Source organism: Capra hircus, chromosome 6 (genome assembly GCF_001704415.2).
Source record: "Capra hircus breed San Clemente chromosome 6, ASM170441v1, whole genome shotgun sequence".
Taxonomy (NCBI): domain Eukaryota; kingdom Metazoa; phylum Chordata; class Mammalia; order Artiodactyla; family Bovidae; genus Capra; species Capra hircus.
The window spans coordinates 154750-173782 of NC_030813.1; the positions used below are offsets into that span (position 1 = coordinate 154750).

The window sequence follows — 19033 nt, forward strand, 5'->3', positions numbered from 1 at the left end:
GTTATGTTTTCAGTTTTAGAGTTTAGTTTTTCCAGGTGGAGTTTTGCTGTCTTTACTAATTTCTTTACTCTGATTCAATTTTTTTTTTTGGTTTTAGCAGATGATTCCTAAAGAGAATAGCCAGGAAAAGATACTAATGGATGGGGTGTTTGATGTAAATCATGAGCAAGAAAACATGCCAAGCGCCAATGGAAAGACAAGTCCTTGGTCTCACTCTCTGTCTGGTTCTCATCTTACCATCCAGTCTGTGTGGGGCTGTTGGGACCTCTCACCAGTGCACCATGTAGGTCTGAGTGGCCGTGAGGCTCCTGTGAGCTCCCAGAGTGCAGAAAGCAGTTTTGACCTCACCAATTGCCCGGAAGTGCTGTGTCCCCTCCCTCCCAAAACAAGGCTGTCTAAGGCTTCCTTTCCCCCCTAGAGACCCTCCGACGGCTCTCTAAGCCATGAGGAAGACCTGGCTAAGGTGATCAAGCTCCAGGAATTCGTAGACAAGCTGTCACAGGAGCAGAACCAGATGAAGGAGTGCCTGGCAGCCCTCTCTGTCCAAGTGACAGGGCTGGAGGAGGACCTGAACACGGCCAGGAAGGACCTCCTCAAGTCTGAGGATGTGAACATGAAACTGCAGCGGGATGTCCATGAAGTGAGTGACAAAGGCTGTGTCTGTTCTGAGGTGGAATGTGGGTTCCTTGTTCTCCTGGTGATCTCAGCCTTGGGATGGCTGCATGAGTAAGAGCAGAGCACTGGTGAGACCATGACTGGCTGCCTCCCTGCCTCTGCATCAAGGTTTCTGGGGCAGAAGAGGCCTGGTCCAGGCGGTCTGTTGGCAGTGGGCCAACTTGTGTGCAGCCCTGGCGTTGTGCTGCACTCTGGGTGTGGACTCCTCATTTCTACAAGTTCTAGGGGGCCCAGTGTGTTCCTTTTTTAAAAATTCATTCATCCATTCATTCACTTATTGTTGTACAGTTGCTTTACACTGCTGTGTCAATTTCTGCTGTACAGCAAAGTGAATCAGTCGTATATAATATATATATATATATATATCCCTCTTTTTTAGATTTCCTGCCCATTTACTTCACCACAGAGCACTGAGTAGACTTCCCTATGCTGTATACTGTGTCCTTACTCGTTGACTTTATACATAGGATTGGTACTGTATATATGTCAACTCCAGTCTCCTGGTTCATCCCCCCTCCCCCGCCACCTGCCTGTCGAATGTGTTCCTGATGATGCTGAAATTTCGTTCTGATTCACTCAGGCGAGTCTGGTAATGTCTGTGGAGCCCGTTCTCTTGGAGAGATGGGAGCATGCTGTGTGGACTCTGCTGAGGCAGCTTTGCTTGGCCATCTTCTCTAGTTTTCTGAGGTTCCGCTCCTTGAAGGGATGTGTAACAGTGATATCAGTGGTCAGACAAGTCGAGTGGCATTTCCTCATCTTCATATCCTCAGGCCCAAACTGTGTGACCATGTGGAAGCGTGATGTTTCTGGTGGTCATGTCTGCGGGTTTCATGACTCATGAGAAACTACCTAATGGTAACTGTGAAAACAGAAGAGTGCTGGGGTTCAGGCCTCCTCCTGTGAGCCTCACCTCTCCTTTGTATAGTGCCCACCATGCCCCACCCTTCCCCATGAGACTGTCTCAGACAGAACCCCTTCAACACGTGGTACAGCAGTTGTACTTGTTTAGTAGCTTGGTGTGAGTAATTCTATGTGAGAACTCAAAACAGAAACATTTGCACATGTTTGTATAACCTATTCACACTACTCTTTGGAGATTAGGTGGCAAAGTTTAATATGTAGAGAATTCTGGAAAAAGCATTTTTAAGACCTTTCACTTTTAATGTTAGGATTTTGCCCACATTGGTTACTTAGTGACCAGGGAGGGACCTGAAATGGATTTTGAACTGGCGGATAGGAGTTGCACCAGCAGCAAGTTCTGGTCCTGGTTTGAGTATTTCATACATGTGGTGTAACTCTGCTTTAGAACTAGGCTTGCTTGAGAAGGCTGCTTATAGTTGTGTTACACTTTGACTTCTGTTTCCACTTGTTAATATTCTTACTTTACTTTTGAGGAAATTGCATGAGATTTTCCCAACTTTTACCTGAGGAAACGAGCCTCAGAACTCCCTCTTGGGTCTGTTGAAGATCCCTCCCTGTTCTGGGTCAAGCCTGCCTGTATGGTGTAGCAGACAGAGGTCCTGATTTCATGCCAGATATCTTCCCTCCTGGAATTCTTGCAATAACAGGGTAGTTTGGTATACTTTTTGTTTGCTGTTTGGGTTTATTATGTAGAAAATAAGCTTGGTAAACCGAGTGGCCAGACAGAACATTAAGACAGATTGGTGCCAATCGTGGCAGATGTGACATTTGTGGCAGGCACGTTTTGGCCTATGTCCAAGAAAACCGCCATGTCTAGCACTTTGTTGTTGTTGTTGTTGTTTTTTTAATTTTTATTTTTACTTTATTTTACAATATTGTATTGGTTTTGCCATACATTGACATGAATCCACCGTGGGCGTACATGAGTTCCCAGACATGAACCCCCTCCCACCTCCCACCCCATATCATCTCTCTGGATCATCCCTGTGCACCAGCCCCAAGCATCCTGTATCCTGCATCGAATATAGACTGGTGATTCGTTTCTTACATGATAGTATACGTTTTGAGGGTGCTAACTTTATGTTTGATTTGAAACTTAGGATTTAGTCCAGCTTTTTTTTTACTCTTAAGTGTATTGGAGTGTTCCATGATAATGACTTCCCTTTTCTCCTCTGTAATGCCAGATGTAGGCCATGGCCCAGTAGGAGGACATGGAAAAGAGCATCACTACCCATTAGGAATGTTACCTCACTGCACAGCACAAAGCCACCTCTGTGCAAGACCTTAATGATAAACTTGAAAATGAAATTGCAAATAAGGATTCTATGCATCAAAAGGTAATGGGTTTTACTGAACTGTGTCTGATTTTTATAGTAATGAATTACTCAGGAAGGAATGTAAAGACCTTTTCCTGTGACTACCACGTTGGAAATCAAGTCCTAGTGTAATGTTCTTATGACCCTAAAATATTGCATTAATAAGTGTGGATGTACATCATGGCAAATCAGCTGTACTGGAAGGAAATATATTTTTTAAAAAAATTGGGGGTGACTGCAACTTACAAGTTTGAATTATCTGGGACTTGGTTTAACTATTTTGTGGAATTCTACTCCTGACTCTTTTGTTTTACTTGACTTGAATCTGTAGGCTTGTTAGCATTTTTCCTGAAAGAGCAGAGAGCAGCAGGGAACTTCATGGCAGCTGGCTGCCTGCTGGAAACTGGGGTCACTATGACAAAAGGCAAGGTTAGAGCTCTGGTCTGATTAGGGTTTATCCTTCCTGCGGTTTGGTGAAACTTACTTGCTCCTGTTCCCATGTGGTCTCAGATAATCAGGACTTAACCAGGAAAACCAAATCTGGGTTCTCCAAAACAAAGTGAGTCAGTCTGGTGTGTGCCAAAGTGTATCATTGTCCCCACCACAAAAATAAAATACTAGAAAGCCATTGAAAAGTATGTTGTGGGATGCTAATTAAGAGCATATACAAAATAATGGCTGTAAAAGGCAGATCAGAAAATACTACATACCATATGTTATTGTTTTCTGAGGATTTTAAATCATATTGTATTGTTTGTGTATGTATGTACATAGAGTCACACACACAGAGAAAAAATAAAGCTGCTTAGAAGAAAATGATAACCTCTCAGGAACCTGAACTTATAGATAAGTCATTTTTCCTTCTTTTCTAAAAAAGTATTTGTCTAAATGTTCTACATTGAAAGTTTTTCAGAGTAAGAAGATCTATTAAAAGAATAATCATGCATTTACAAATATTAGTTGACTGGCATTTCACCAGGCACGCTCTAATCAGGTCTGTATTTCAGAGGAAATGAAAGCTATATTTTGGCTTACAGGCCCATGGCCATCTGCGGTCGGTGGGGTTCTCTTCAAATGATGATTCTAGTGATGTTTTAAGAAGGGTCTCTACTGAACCTTTCTTCCCTTAATTTGCCAATAAGAATGAATAAGATTCTACAGAAAACTGATTTTCTTTAATATATAAGAATTTTTTTTAAGACTTCTTTGGGGAACATCTAGGAAAAGCAAATACTCTGGCAGGAGGTGTTCTGCTTACTGAGACCAAGCTCAGGAACACTGAGAGAAAATTTATTGTGACACAGCTTCCTAAACAGAACTAATCCAGTAGACACGTGCATTTAGGTTTTGTCTCAGCTTACTTAAAGTGGCAGTGACCACACCATTCGGCCTGTTTTGATCCTCTGCTCTCCCTTTGGAGATGGAGGATAAGAACCGCCATTTGCAGGAGCGCCTGGAGCTGGTGGAGAAGCTGCAGCAGATGCTGCAGAGGGAGACGCTGCCCAAGGTGGAGGCTGAGATGGCGCAGAGGGTGGCTGTGCTCTCTAAGGTGCTGCTCTGTGTCCCGGAGGTGAAGGGGGGCGGGTGCAGAGAGGGCCTTCTCCCATGCTGTCCCACTGTGCCCCTGCCCATGCTGCTTAGTCCACACAGGAGCGCTGCCCGTCTGAGATGGGAGCACTCCCTGAGTGTCAGACAGTGCCCGCTTCTGTGTCATCCCTACAGTAATTTCCCTCCAGTTTTGTCCTGTGTTCTGTGTGTCCCCAGGACTCTTCAGCTCCGAGTCACTGCTGCTCAAAGTTCAGTCAGCCACTCAAAGCCTAGCAGGATAGAGACCTAGAAAAATCCCATTCTTGTTTAAGAGATGGCCAAAATAGCTCTGTAATGAACACAGTTTTAAGTCTTTATTGAAGACTTCTTTACTTGTTGAAGAAGTCACAGAGGGGCATGTGCAGACCCGGGGCCCCACTCCCAGCTCACCATCTCCAGGAGCCCACGGGTGAGAGGCCGTGTCCCAGGGATGTGGCGTTGTTGAGAGCATCGTCCCCACTGCCAGCCAGCCAGCCACTCCGTCCTTCTGGTGGGAACAGTGTTGCCCCGCACTGCTGGTGAGCACTGGCTGGGCATGGAGAGTCGGGTGGGCCTGTGTTGGCGCAGCTGTCGGGTGCGTTGCCTGGAGCTGAGTAAGCGGCTGAGGGGCCCTCTTGTCTCGGGTGGCCAGCAGTGTTGGGTGCTCACAGACCCTCCCAGACCAGGGTCACTAACAGCCGCCAGAGGGGAGCCCTTCTACCTGTGATCTTCCTCTCAAGGCTTGCTTTCTTTCCCCTAGCATCTCTGCTGTCCCTCCCCAGACGGTCTTGTAGTCCAACGTTTTGTCTTCAGGAAGCTCTGCCACTAAGGAGACTAAATGGTTTGAACTTACCTCCCAGATTAGGAATGTAGAACGTGTGCCTCGTGTGTCCCACACTTGCCACTGCCTGCTGCCCACGCTGGCTCGCCACAGGCAGTCCAACGAGCGGGTGCAGTGGCCGTGGGTGCAGGGCCCAGGGCATGGGGGAGTGCGTCTCCTCTCATGAGCCAGGCACCAGCACCCTCCCTGACCCACGTGTCACACAAGAAGCTGTGCAGGCTGTGTGAGCAGGCATGCGGGCATGCCCCCCGCCAACCTGGGGCCCATGGTCTCCATGGCCCACTTTCCACCCCTGCAATCACAGCCCGCGAGCCATCAGAACAGGGTAGTTGCCAGCAGAGCTGATGCTGTTCTTGACCAATAGGCGGGAGAGAGACATGGCAGCACAAAGGAGAGGCTGTGCCAGGTGGAGGCCCAACTAGAGGAGAGGAACAAGGAGCTGCAGTGGGTGCGCGTGCTGACAGGGAGGCTCCGTCTGGGTGGCAGACGCAGCTTGGTCAGGGGCCATTGCTGCCTCTCTCCGCTGCTCCCATCTCTGCCTCCAAGTGTGTGCATGTGTGGCCCCATCGGGAGCAGGGCCAGAGGTGGTCGCCCATAGGCAGTGGGCAGAGGCCAGGGCGTCCCCATATTCAAAGAGGCTTGTTGTTGGTCTGAGCAGCCAGTCCAGAGAGCTGCTTGGGATACAGGTGGACCTCACGAGTGCCCCTCAGACAAACCTGTGGGTGCCAGCCCGAGGCCCATGAAACTGAAGGCATGGCACCCAGGTGTGGAGCCTGCTTGCCTTGAACATGGCGCTTGCCTCGGATGTGGCGCTTGAGTCCCACATGCCAAACTGCTCGTCCAGACACAGTATGTGTGTAGGATGGCTGCTCCTAGACAGGAGGAGAATCATAGTTGCACTGAGACAGAAGGCGCGTCAGGAAAGGGTGATGGTGGAGGCTCGCATGACCAAGTCCTGAGAGAGGTTTCCTGGAAGGGCTGGCCCCACGTCAATACAGACCATCCAGGAAATGGAGTGGGGATCCCAGGTCCAGCCTCACATGTCAGTACTGTCCCCACTATGCCTGTGTTCTTGGGCCTGGACCACAGAGCCTCACACGCAGGCTCCTGGGGGGCAGTGATTCTGACTCCCATCATGAGACCAATGGTGAGGCACCCTCCCCTCTTAGGCAGAGAGCTCAATATCGCCCGATCAGGGTGTACTTCCTTACTTTCAGAAGTGCTGCTCAGAGGCTGTTGAGATCGGGATGCTGTTTATGACTAAGCCAATTCAAAGTAAACTTTTGGTTTGTTTTAAAAATATTTGAATGCCAATGCTTTATTGTGGAAGCTGTGACAGGTTTTGTTTCCTTGGGCTCAAAAAGCACTGCAGACATGGTGACTGCAGCCATGAGATTAAAATATGCTTGCTCGTTGGAAAGCTATGACAAACCTAGACAGCGTATTGAAAAGCAGAGACATCACTTTGCTGACAAAGGTCCACATAGTCAAAGCTATGGTTTTTCCAATAGTCACGTATGGGTGTGAGAGTTGGACCATAAAGAAGGCTGAGCACTGAAGAATTGATGCCTTCGAGTTGTGTTGCTGGAGAAGACTCTGTTTTAACAGAAAATGACCCGTTTGTTTAATTTTTTCTGGTGGAAAATTTCAAACATGCCCAAAAGTGGATGGAGTAGTATAATAAATACCCATGACCCATCAATTAGCCTCAGCAATTTCTAACACAGGGCCAATCTCAAATAGATCATTCTTTTGTCTTCTCTCCATTTTTTTTAATACGGTAGGTCTTAAAACAGCTTTTTAAACCATGAAATTGATGCTCAATTTATAAAACACAGACTTGCCAACTTTGTTATTACATTTAAAATTGCTTGAGGTAATTATTTCATTTTTTAATACGAATTTTCATATTGGAAAAGACCCTGATGCTGGAAAGATTGAAGGCAAGAATAGAGTGGATGACAGAGGATGAGATGGTTGGACAGCATCACCAACTCAATGGACATGAGTTTGAGCAAGTTCTGGGAGTTGGTGATGGACAGGGAAGCCTAGCATGCTGCAATCCATGGGGTTGCACAGTCAGACACGACTGATCAAGTGAACTGAACTGAATATGAATTATCATTGGCAGAAAAGCTATGACCAACCTAGATAGCATATTAAAAGTAGAGACATTTCTTTGTCATCAAAGGAACACCTAGTTAAAGCTATGTTTTTTTCCAGTAATCATGTATGGATATAAGAGTTGGACCGTAAAGAAGGCTGAGCACCAAAGAATCGATGCTTTTGAACTGAGGTGTTGGAGAAGACTCTTGAGAGTCCCCTGGACTGCATGGAGATCAAACCAATCAATCCTAAAGGAAATCAGTCCTGAATATTCTTTGGAAGGACTGATGTTGAGGCTGAAGGTTTAATACTTTGGCCACCTGATGCGAAGTACTGACACATTGGAAAAGACCCTGATGCTGGGAAAGATTGAAGGCAGGAGGAGAAGGTGCGACAGAGGACTAGATGGTTGGATGGCAAAACAGACTCTATGGACGTGAGTTTGAGAAACTTCTGGGAGATACCGAAGGACAGGGAAGCCTGGTGTGCTGCAGTCCATGGAGTCACAAACAGTCAGACACGACTGAGTAACTGAACAACAGCAATCGTTACAAAGAATTCAAGTGATGTTGCATGTAAAGAAAAATATGTGAAAGTCTATTTCCACTGGCTTTTATCCCAAAATGAATTTTCTCAACTTTTGCTTTATAAACTGAATATGCCCCTTAATCCAGACTCAAGCTTCTGTTTATATACTGGGAAATTCCTCTACCAATGTGTGTGTAAGCTGATCCCCTTTAAAGTCTGCTTGTTTCTGAATGTAAATCTGCTTGCTCTCCAAGCCCCTGTGACAGGTAATGGCTGGTGACACTAAGGTCTCCTAGGTGCTCTGTCAAAGAGAAGCATTGGGAGTGACCTTTGACAAGTGAAGTCTCTGCCTCCCTCTGCACTTACCAGTCTGCTCTGGTGATTCCCAAGAGCCCACCAGAGGTGGACATGGGAGGGGGCCTCCTAGGGAATCAGGGCACAGGCTGCTCACGTCGCTGCTCCACGGTGCTTTTATTTTTTTATTTATTTTTTTACTTCATTTTACTTTACAATACTGTATTGGTTTTGCCATACATTGACATGAATCCACCACGGGTGTACATGTGTTCCCAAACATGAACCCCCCTCCCACCTCCCTCCCCATAACACCTCTCTGGGTCATCCCCATGTACCAGCCCCAAGCATATTGTATCCTGCATTGGACATAGACTGGTGATTTGTTTCTTACATGATAGTATACATGTTTCAATGCCATTCTCCCAAATCATCCAACCCTCTCCCTCTCCCTCTGAATCCAAAAGTCCGCTCTACACATCTGTGTCTCTTTTGCTGTCTTGCATACAGGGTGGTTTTAAAAGAAGGACCGTACTTGCTCTTGAAGTTTATGAGTTTTGGGTTTTTCTTGTTTTAGGCAAGGCAGAGAGAAAAAAAATGAATGAAGAACACAATAAATGCTTATCAGATACTGTGCATAAGCTTCTGTCCAAATCAGAGGAGAGGCTTCAGCCTCATCTGAAGGAGAGAATGGCTGCTCTGGAGAGTAAGGTGAGCCAGCCCCACAGTCCCTTTACAGAGAGGCACATCTGGCATGGCCCGGCCTGGCCTGGCCCAGTCTGTGTGGGGGGAAACCTCCAAGCCAGGAGTTGGAAAAGTGTCCCCATAGAGCGCCCCAGAGTGAGTGCCTTTACTGGTTATGAATAACCGAGTAGCAGCATTTCATGCTAGTCAATAAGCGTGGCAGTGTGTAACGGAATAGACAATAGATATGTGCCTGCAACCCTTACAGAAATCATCAGTGAGCCGGATCCACAAATGGCCGCGATGTTACCAGCTGCTGTGCTAGAACTTTCTTCTAGATCCACCCTCACCCCTTCGTTTCTTTCTTAGAAGTTTATTTCTGGGGCTTTTCTGGCAGTCCAGTGGTTGAGAGTCTGCCTTGCAAGGTCAGGGATGCAGGTTCGATCCCTGCTTGGGGAGCTAAGATCCCACATGCCACATGGCAATCACATCAAAGGAATCCTGTGTGATGTAGCTAAGGCCTGATCCAGCCAAATTAAGAAGTTTAGTTCAGGATCTTTTATATAATATGATAGAAAAGATTGAAGCAAGTAAAAGCAAGCATTCTTATATTCCACCTCCAGCCTTCTCTCTTTTCATTTGCTTTGGAAAATGTCTGAGAACCTATATCAGAGCAGCTCAGTGGGCAACAGTCCGATTCAGGTTTGGTGAAAACATGGCCGAGCTGCACTAGTGCCCTAAAGATGAGGCCCAGAATCATCCCTGATGTCGGCTTTTCTGAGAGAGACCTATGGTCACTGCAAGTACTGTGGCACATTTCCCCCCCCACAAAACCCAAGATGACACATACACTTCACTAGAGACCACACAGGGTTGTCCTCTTACTTCACCCTGACCTGTGAGCTGGCCCTGAGGTGGGGATAGCTTTGTCTCAGGTTTGAATTTGGCATGTGAAACCTGCGCCAGTTTCCTGAGTGACCACCGAACTGCAAAAGCTGAAAGCAAGTATAAAGCAGTTTCACTTACCCCAGGGACCTGGCCTTCTTGTACCTAGAAGATCAGTCGGGGAGGGAGGAGATGGTTTGTGTATAAGTTAGTGCTAAAAGTTGTCAACCGGCCTCGTGCTGGCACTTCACTCTGGGCACGAGACCCGCCCCTTCTCCCAAGGCGCTTTATGCTTTCAAACAGAAGAGTAGCCATCCCACAGTCCACGCAGCATCTGTAAGAACTGACCCTAAAGCAGTGTGTGTATCTTTTTCATAATTCTCTCCTATGGGAAGTTGAAAATGTGAAAAAGCGATTAGAAGAAATGCAAAACAACAAGGTACTTAAATGTCTAAATCATTTAGAAATTTGGTTAAGAGCTGAATTGAGCTGGGTTTGTTGTTACAGTCACTAGAGATGCTTAGCGGAAGTCGTTACATTTTCCTTATGGCTAATCCACTGCTGTAACAAGTATAGCATTTCTGGTTTTGAACAGTGAATGTGTTTGCATTATAGGTGGATTTAGTGTGTGTGGCCATTGTGTGTGGTTCAGAATTCTGAGTAGACCTTTCTGGGTTCACCCGAAAGCTGAGACAAAGCGTGAGTCTTTCAGATGGACGGTGCTGTTCTTCAGAAAGATAATAAGAGCCACATACACAATCTAAAATTTCCTAAAAACCAGTGGACTGCTTGACATCCTTCTTTCACCACGAGTCTTGAACTCTTCTGTGTGATTTCCATATCGAGCTTTGCGCCAGCCTGTCTCATGTACTCAGGTGCTGCATGAGGCAAGTGACTGCCTTGGCCGACAGCACAGAGCTGCCAGGTTAAGTCAAGTGACTCAGAAACTTGGCCCATTTGTCTTGTTTTACCCTGTGAGGAAGTGAAGTGGGGTGTAGAAGAATTAATGTGAGGAATGCCCATGAATGCAGGTGAGCTCCATGGAGCCAGTTTAAAGCAAAGAGAGAAGCAAGGGCAATAGAGTAAGTTCTGTCCCCTGCCACCTGAACCCCCGCCCCAAGTCCAGCTTCTCTCTGCAGACTTCATCGTTGTTAACAGCTTGCCATGTTTCCTCCAGAAGCTTTGCTACACCTGAGGTGGAACTTCTTACTCATTATGATTTATAAGGGTTAATATTGTTCTGAGTGTTTATATTTGCTGTGGGACTCTTAGAGAACATTTTCTCAGAATTAAAATGTTTGAAGTTGATAACTGCTAATGTAACCTGTTATGCACATTTTGATGCAAGTCATTTTACATCCGGAAAGCAAGTGGTGCAGGCTGTGTCATTTGCTGTTTCGTAGGACCAGCTGATTCTAAACTTACAAACCCTGAGAGCCGAACTGGACCAGACAAGGCTGTAAGGGGCTCCCCTCCACCATGGGTAGGCTGCTCCCCCAGGCAGCTCCCCTCAGCACTGTCAAGTGTGACAAGGGCCTGTCTGGTGTGTGGACAGTATGACTGGGTGTCTCTCATTGTTGGACCTCAAGGAGCCTGTAGCCTGTGGCCAGCGAGAGGGAAGAGACAAGCATTGATCCTTAGGGTTGAACTTGGTACCAGGAAAAGTGGTGGTCACAGTATTGACAAAATTCACAACCACAGGCAGAGGTTTGGAAGTGGGGGGCCAACCAGTTGATATTGGGTGTATTCATTTGAGGGGCCTGACAGACTGTGACACTGATGTTTCTTAAGAGGTGCAGAAGGTTAATGACCTGTAGCCTTTTTTATGTGAATGGAGACTGAGACATGACTTGCCATTGACTGCAGTGGGAGGAATCACCTGGCTTGTGAATGAGGCCAGCAGATTACTGAGCATCCTGAATTTTCATTACTTGTTTTATAGGGGCAGTAATTCTTATTAAGTATTTAAATGTTTCTGTGGTTTCTTGATGGAATATGGTCACAAGTGAGAGATAAACTTAAGCAAAGGTTATTAAAGTGCTTAACTGGTGACATTCATTTATGTGTAGGAAATCGACTGCTGCTTGAATCCTGAGTTAGGAGGCAATTTGGAGCCCATATGCATATTTATGCGTTTGTGTGCTTAGGGGATCCTTGTGGTCCAGGGCCCCTGCCCAGCCATCTTCTGGAGTAAGGGGATATCATTCGAGACAAAGGCAGAGTCAGAAACTGGCCCTGTGTCTGAATCCATGGTGGGTGGAGTTCAAGGGGAGCACATGCCCTGCAGAACGGATAGGGGACATGGCCGGACTTGCTGGCAGAGCTCCTCCAGGGTGAGGGGCTGGTGCTGTCAGAGGTGGAGAACCCCTGCTCCCAGGGTGGATGAGGTGAGTGTGAGGAGGACTGTGTAGACAGTGGAGGAAGAGGAGGTGGACATGGCCTACTGCTCTTGGGGGGATTGGGTAAGGATGGGGGTGCTGCTGGTGCTGGGACCTGAAGGCCTGGCATGGTTAGGGGATTCAGATGGAGAAGACTGGGACCTGGTCACCAGTCCCCTGTGTGTCAGTGAGAGTGAGAAAGGAGAAGAGGAAGCCGCCATGGGGCAGGAGGGGCCGTTGTGCTCTGAAGAGAGTGGGCCACAGTGGCTGGTGCAAGGGAGGGATGTCTCCAGGAGGCAGCTCTTGAGGGGTCATGGCAGTAACTTAGCAGCACAGGGGGTCCTAGAAGTGGGGCTTACAGGCAGTGTGGGCTGGGTGGGGGCCACTATGCTGTCTCAGGAGGGAGAGAGTGTGTACTGAAAACCTGGCTCACAGGCAGGGCAGGTTTGACGTATTTGGCAGGACCTCCCAGTGCAATTGATCACCTTGTCTCTGAGACCTTCTCCTGGAGGAAAGCGCCTCGAGTGAGAAGGGCGAGAGAGATGGAGGCTGCACTCTGCCAGGGGACTGGGAGGTAATAGTTGGGGGACGACCCAACCCAGAGGCCTCTGTGGCCCTCAGAGGATCTGCGAGGGTCTGCAGCCCATGGCGGGACCGTGTCATACCTCCTACCCAATTGCTGAGTGTGCTCTGGCCCCAGGCCCTTGGGTAGAAGTGGAGCAGAGAAAGGAGTGGTTCTGTCAGGAGGGAGGGGAGATGAGAGGGATACAGGTGTGGTTCGGGGAGATTCCAGACTTCCATCTCCTGTGCAGTACAGTTTTCCTCGCAAAACCATTGAGCAGAGCAGCGTGTGAACCTGAACAGGCTGAGCTGGTGGTTGGCCCTGGCCACTCTGCAGATGTATGGGGTGTCCTGTCCTCGGAGGAGGGCTCTGTCTCCCTGGTTTAGGGACTCCTGCATGTGAAGGCACCACCCTCTTCCCAGAGACAAGACTGAGCAGAGCCCAGGCAGTCCTGCAGTGCAGTGGCTCACAGTCAAGGCGGGGTTGTCCTGCCTCTCAGCAGGCCCCTACTGAGTGAACTCCTGGTGCAGGCAGGCCCAGGCCTTAGTGATCAGGGCCTGAGCATCTGTCCTGAGCCTTGTTCAGCCCAGAATCTGGTGACACGCTCATCTCTGCTTTTGATGGGAGACACCAATGTGGCTCAGCTCCGAGCTGTGGGTCCGAGGCCTTTCTGCTGCAGGCTGTCTGAGGTGCCCTTAGAAGCACTGAGAGTGGTGCAGACAGTGTTGCAGGTAGACAGGTGACTGTGATCCACGGACTTCACATGGCAAAGTGAGGTCAGAACAGGTGCAGCGAGAGGGGAGATGGGGTGCCAAGGAGAAAGCAGAGCAGGTGCAGGCCCCGCCCTGGACCTGAGGGTGGGCTCCGGGGGGACTACAGACGTCCCAACCCCAGACAGCTGATCCTGTCCTAGTCAGCGCCACACCCTCGCTTCAGCACTGCCTTCCCCACACACGGGACTTTTCCAGCTGGTGGGGCTGAGCCCTGAGTGTTTGTGGGACAGAAGGAAGCCTGTTACTATTGGAGCCAGGAGGGCAGTGCCCTCCCGGGGACCCTTTTGCTGTGAAATTGCCGATCTTCCAAATTGACCGGCTCTGGCTTGACTGACAGAGTAAGCTTCTTTTTTTCTAACAGTGCTCTTCTTTCCCTTGTGTTTCAACTGACCCCACTTGGGCAGCACCCCGGACTTCAGGTTCCCTGTGGCAGACTGGCTGGCAGACTCCTCCAACAGCACAGCGCTGCTGCAGTGCCCCCAGAAAGGCCAGCTGGCAGCACTGTGTGATGAGCCATCTAAGACAAGGACCCCTGGCCCCTTCCCATCCCTGGTGGGCACCTCGTGAGGTGCCTGCCCCCTCACACTGTGGTCCTGAGATGGGTTTGGAGCAAAGCATTGATAGATCGCTTTATGTCTTCCCATTTTCCCTTTTCTGGCTAAGAGTTTACTTTACGGCATGCTTTTTTTCTTAAAAGAACCAGTTTTGATAACTTGTGGCCTACTGTGAGGCCAAGCATGGTATAAATTAGCACAGTTTTGAAATCATCCTACAAATAAGTGGATACATATATCCATCATCTTTTAGTGAGAAGAATTCTCATTGGAAGTTTAAGTGCCTTTATATTTTCACCTCATTCATGGCATGTATTTTTTCATACATATCTGTGTTTTGAGCTTCCATATTCAGTGAGTAGCTAGTCTGTGCTAGACATCGTCAGAAGTATGACTCCAGCATTGAATTAAAAATTGTGTGTTCTTTATCCACTACTACATAACAAATCACTGCAAAGCTTAGTGACTTCCCAGTGAACAGCTCACAGTCCACAGTTCCTGTGCATTGTAGCAGGTGGGCCTGGTTCAGGGCCTCCTGAGGATGCAGACATGAGACGGCCCCCCAGGGCTGGATGGCAGGCTTTCAGACTCACCTGGTTGCTGGGGACAGGCCCAGGTCCCTGCCGTGTGGACCTTTTCATGGCCTGGCTTTCCTTGGAACTCCCTCTGAGAGAGAGAGCATGGGGTGTACCCCGGGGCCTTGCACGCCCCAGTCTTGGAAGATGAACACCTTCACTTCTGTTTGCGAGAGTGAGCTGAGAAGTCCTGCCTCACTCAGGGGCTGAGCAGGAGTTGCCCTCTCTGCCTCTTGAAGGGAGGAGGATGGAAGAATTTGTGGAGCCATTTTTGAACCCACACAGCCTGTCGGACAGTGATGAGCAGGGAAAGGAGACCAGAGTGCCCAAGTTGTCCGAGGAGGAGGGGACGATCGTGTGTGAACAAGGTGGCCAGCGAGGTAACTCCAGGAGGGTGACCTTGAACCAGAGACCCGAAGGCAGGAAGAGAAGTAGCCACTTGGAGATAGAAAAAGGGTAGTGTCAATAAGTGGGGACAAGGGAGAGAGCGGCCTGCATTAGGGAGGACCTCAGGCTCAGGCGTGAGCATCTCGAGGCCAGAGCCTATTTCCTGAGGTGAGGAAGGCTGCCAGGGTGGGGAGCTAAGAGCCCTGTTGAGGTGGACAAGCCCATGGTGTGTCCAGGGGACTTGTCAGGAGAGCAGCTGAGTATTCCAGTCTGCATCCAGGAGAGGATTCACTCAGCTCAGGGTGGACCTGGGGTTGTGGGCATATAGATGGCATTTAAAGGCATGAGCACGGTAAAGTCACCAGGCAGGTGCCGGTGGAGACAGATGGGGTGCAAGGGTAGAGCCGTGGGGCACCCCACATTCCAAAGTTGAGAAGGGGCACAAGGGACTGAGCAATAACCCCAGGGAGGGCGGGGCCTGGAGCCCAGGGAGAGACATACTGAGGGGTCTTAGGGGAGGGCAAGGAGAGGAGGGGGCTTGGTAACATGGGATCTTCGAGCCCCCAGGGAGCTGTCTTGTGAGGGAGGGCACACCGCCTGCTTGCAGAGGGCTGGGCACTGGGTGGGGAGGGGGGCAGTATAGGCCGCTCCCAGGGAACTTTCAGAGACCCACAGTAGGCGCTACAGGGAGCCCTGGAGGAGGAATCTGCTGGTTCCCCTTGTGCAATTTGAAGGCGAGAGAAGGGAGAGGACATGCTGACCAGGCTGATGGGAGTGAACCCATAGGCAGCTGGTTCACTGGAGCAGAGCAGGAATGATGGCAGGTGGTTCTTAAGCCAACGAAGGGGGTAGGCCAGCTCTGGAGAAGGGTCGTGACAAAGACAGGGGGTGAGGGCATTGGCCACAGGGGAGAGGGGACCGGCAAGGCAGAACCTCGTGGCTGCCCCTCGGTTGCTTTGAAGTCATGTCTGGGAAAAGAAGGCAGGACCTGGGTGACAGTGGGGCAGGGGGAGAACTACGGGGAGAACTACAGAGGGAAGGATGTGAGGTGTGAGAGCAGGAGGGCAGCACAGGGCCCCATGGGCACTCTCCTGTGTGTCTCTGATGACAGAGTCACACTTGCGGTGCAAGGAGCCATCCCCCAAAACAACCCAAGGGCCTGTGACCCAAGAGGAGAGCCGTGAGGGGCTGGCCTTCCCATCCCCTGACTGCCCCTGCTCTCTCCTGTCTGTGGGTGTTCAGACCAGCCTGGGAAACGGAGGGCTGGGAATCTATGAGGACAGTACTCCTTGGTGAACTGGTACCAGTAATGACCAGTGAGGGGGACCCAGTGGCTGTGAAGCTGAAGGGTTATTTTCTCTTATTTTCCTTCAGCCTGGCTGATGGAGGCATGGATGTATTTTTTTTTTTTAAATTTTCAGTTTTTGTCTCTGCCTCCATCAGCCCACCCTTGTGAACAACCTCATAGGAGTGCCTTCCATCCACGCTAAGACCTGAATGTCACCAGGCCATCTAGGAACTGGATTCTCCTCCTGCCCCTTTGTTCATTACTGCTCGCGTAAGATATGGCAGTGTCTCATAAGCATGGCCCATTTATCCAGTTAGGGCTTCCATGTAAAATTGTGTTCAGTTCCTGATAGACTTGAGCTGCTCTAAATGTTGCTGATGAGACATGGTCCTCTCGTGCCCAGGTGCAGACCCTGAAGGAACAGGACTGGGAGTGTGCAGCAAGCCAGTGTGCTGGTCAACGTGGCCCAGGCATTCAAGAGTGACGAGGGCGTGTCGAGTGACGAGCGACGACAGGGTCACTCTCTTCAGCTCGGCCACTCAACTGTCGCCCAGCAGGCAGGCCAATGCCGAGACTCTGACTGTGATGCCTCGGGAGCAGCTGAACGCCATCAACAAAGAGATCCAGTGGGTGCACCTGATCCCAGCTCCCCGGAAACTCGGTTTCTCTGAGGAGCTGTCTTCTCCTTAGAGAAGCCTGAGTGTTCCACAGTAAGAAAACTGACTTCAGGTCTGCTTCAAGAATTTTCAGTTCCAAGATTGCCCTTGATTATAAAGCTCAGTCAGCCAGGGCATTTGGTCCACAGTGTGGTGTCAGCACTCTGGGGGGGGGCATTATGGGGTGTCCCTCCCCATCTCTGAGCCCTAAGGTGGGTGAGGTGCTGAGGCAGTGTCCCCTGCAGCCCGTGCACCTTCCAGCACTGAGAGTTCACCCTCGTGTGTCCCTCGGAGACTCCCACGTTCTGGTGAAAAGCCACTTGGAACAGAAAAGCTGGGGTTTTTGGGTTGGAAAAATTCCCACTCAAGTCTGCATTTTCCTTTTTAACTTAATACAGTGTGAATATTGGCTTGTTGTAAGACAGTAGCCCAAGGACATGTGTTTGAGTTTTTCTCAACTCATAAATATGTTTAAGATACTTTCTTTAGACACCGCCTTGGCAGTTATAACAGTTTACAAAACATGATAGAATCAAAAGACCAGCCTTGTGGTGAGCATGGGGCCTTGGGTCTGGGTGCAGCCGGGTGGCTGTGGGCCCCAAGGCCTGCCTGATGCCACACCCACATAGCCGTGCCCCTGTCCGGAGTCCACATCCAGAGTGGCAGCAGGCTGGTGACCCTGCACAGATAGAGCTGCTGCTCAGACTCTTCTCATCACGCCAGCCCAGGCCAACGTGCCCGTTCCTGTTTGCCTAGCACGGGGTCCTTGGGGGAAAGGCAGGGCCTGAATGGCACAACCAGCAAATACAGGTGGTGCCGCCTGCACATTTGACGCTGAGACAGACTGCTTTATGGGCCATGCTTGAGCACAGACAAGCTCAGAAAGATGGTCTTTCTCCATCTCCACAGGAAATACGGAACAGTTATATATTAATGTTTTTATTTTTACAGCAAGTTGTTAGGTAAAAGTGATTTTTCCTTATGCAACAAGTTGACTTGATGTAAATGGTAAATTCTCTCCATCAACTTGTTATCACCAGTGAAGAACTTTTAGGACATAGAAGTAGAAGTGAAACTGGAGAGGTTACAACCTGCAAGAATCTTGTATTTTATTTAGAAAATCATTTTAAATGCATAATTGTATATTTAAACTGCTATATAAAGTCATCCATGACACATTAGGGGAGAAGAGCAGTAACCGTGAATTCTCGGCTAATGCAGCACATTGACATGTGCATCCAGAAACTCACATAAAGCCGGTGGAGAACTTTATCAAGTGATGAGTTTGTACATATACAACCTTAAGAAAAAAAAAAAAATCAACTAGGCACTTCATCTGGTCTGGAGACTTGTGTTTAGAAACTCCAGCTTGTTCATGAATCAATGTTTCGATTGTACAGAGTTCCTGATTTCTAGTGGAAAAGACTTGAGGCACTGACATGCATCTCTGCCCTAAGAGGGAAGGGAAGGTAAAGGTTATCAACTTGAGGTATCTCCTCACAGGGAGAGAGTCGCCACCCAGGAGTTGCTGCCCCATCAGAATGTTAGAGTAAATAAGTCAAATCAAACGTGAATGATCAGGGGCCAGTTTGTAAGACTCAATGATAAGTTATTCTAAGTTTGAGGAAATTAAAAAGAGGGAAAGTCGAAGCATTTTGCTGAGCAGCTGTTCCTGGAATTTGCTAATCGTGTTACAGAATGCCAGCCCAAATATGTTATCCAGACAGATTTCTCTGCTGACAAAGGCACGTGACGGGTTTTATTCTATCTTAGGTTGATCCAAGAAGGAGAATACGGAGCAGCGAGTCGAGGAGACTGAGAGCAGGGTGGGCGGGGGGAGCTTAGGCAACCTCCTTCATTTTAAATCCTTAAACTCCCTCAACTTGTATCCCACCTCCTCGCTTGCTGGCTCCTGCCCACCCAGCAGTGTGTGCTCCATGCCCCAAAGGAGGCGCCACAGCCCGGTGTGGGAAGTAGACAAGCTGGGCATCATGACTCTGGTATGTGTCTGCCTCCTCCCTGCCACATCCCTCTTAGTTTTTTC

At 49.0% G+C, this 19033-nt stretch overlaps 1 pseudogene; it reads left to right on the top strand.

Moving 5' to 3' along the window:
* The window catches only part of LOC102177053, a 50254-nt pseudogene that overhangs the window by 5162 nt on the left and 26059 nt on the right, over positions 1-19033 (top strand).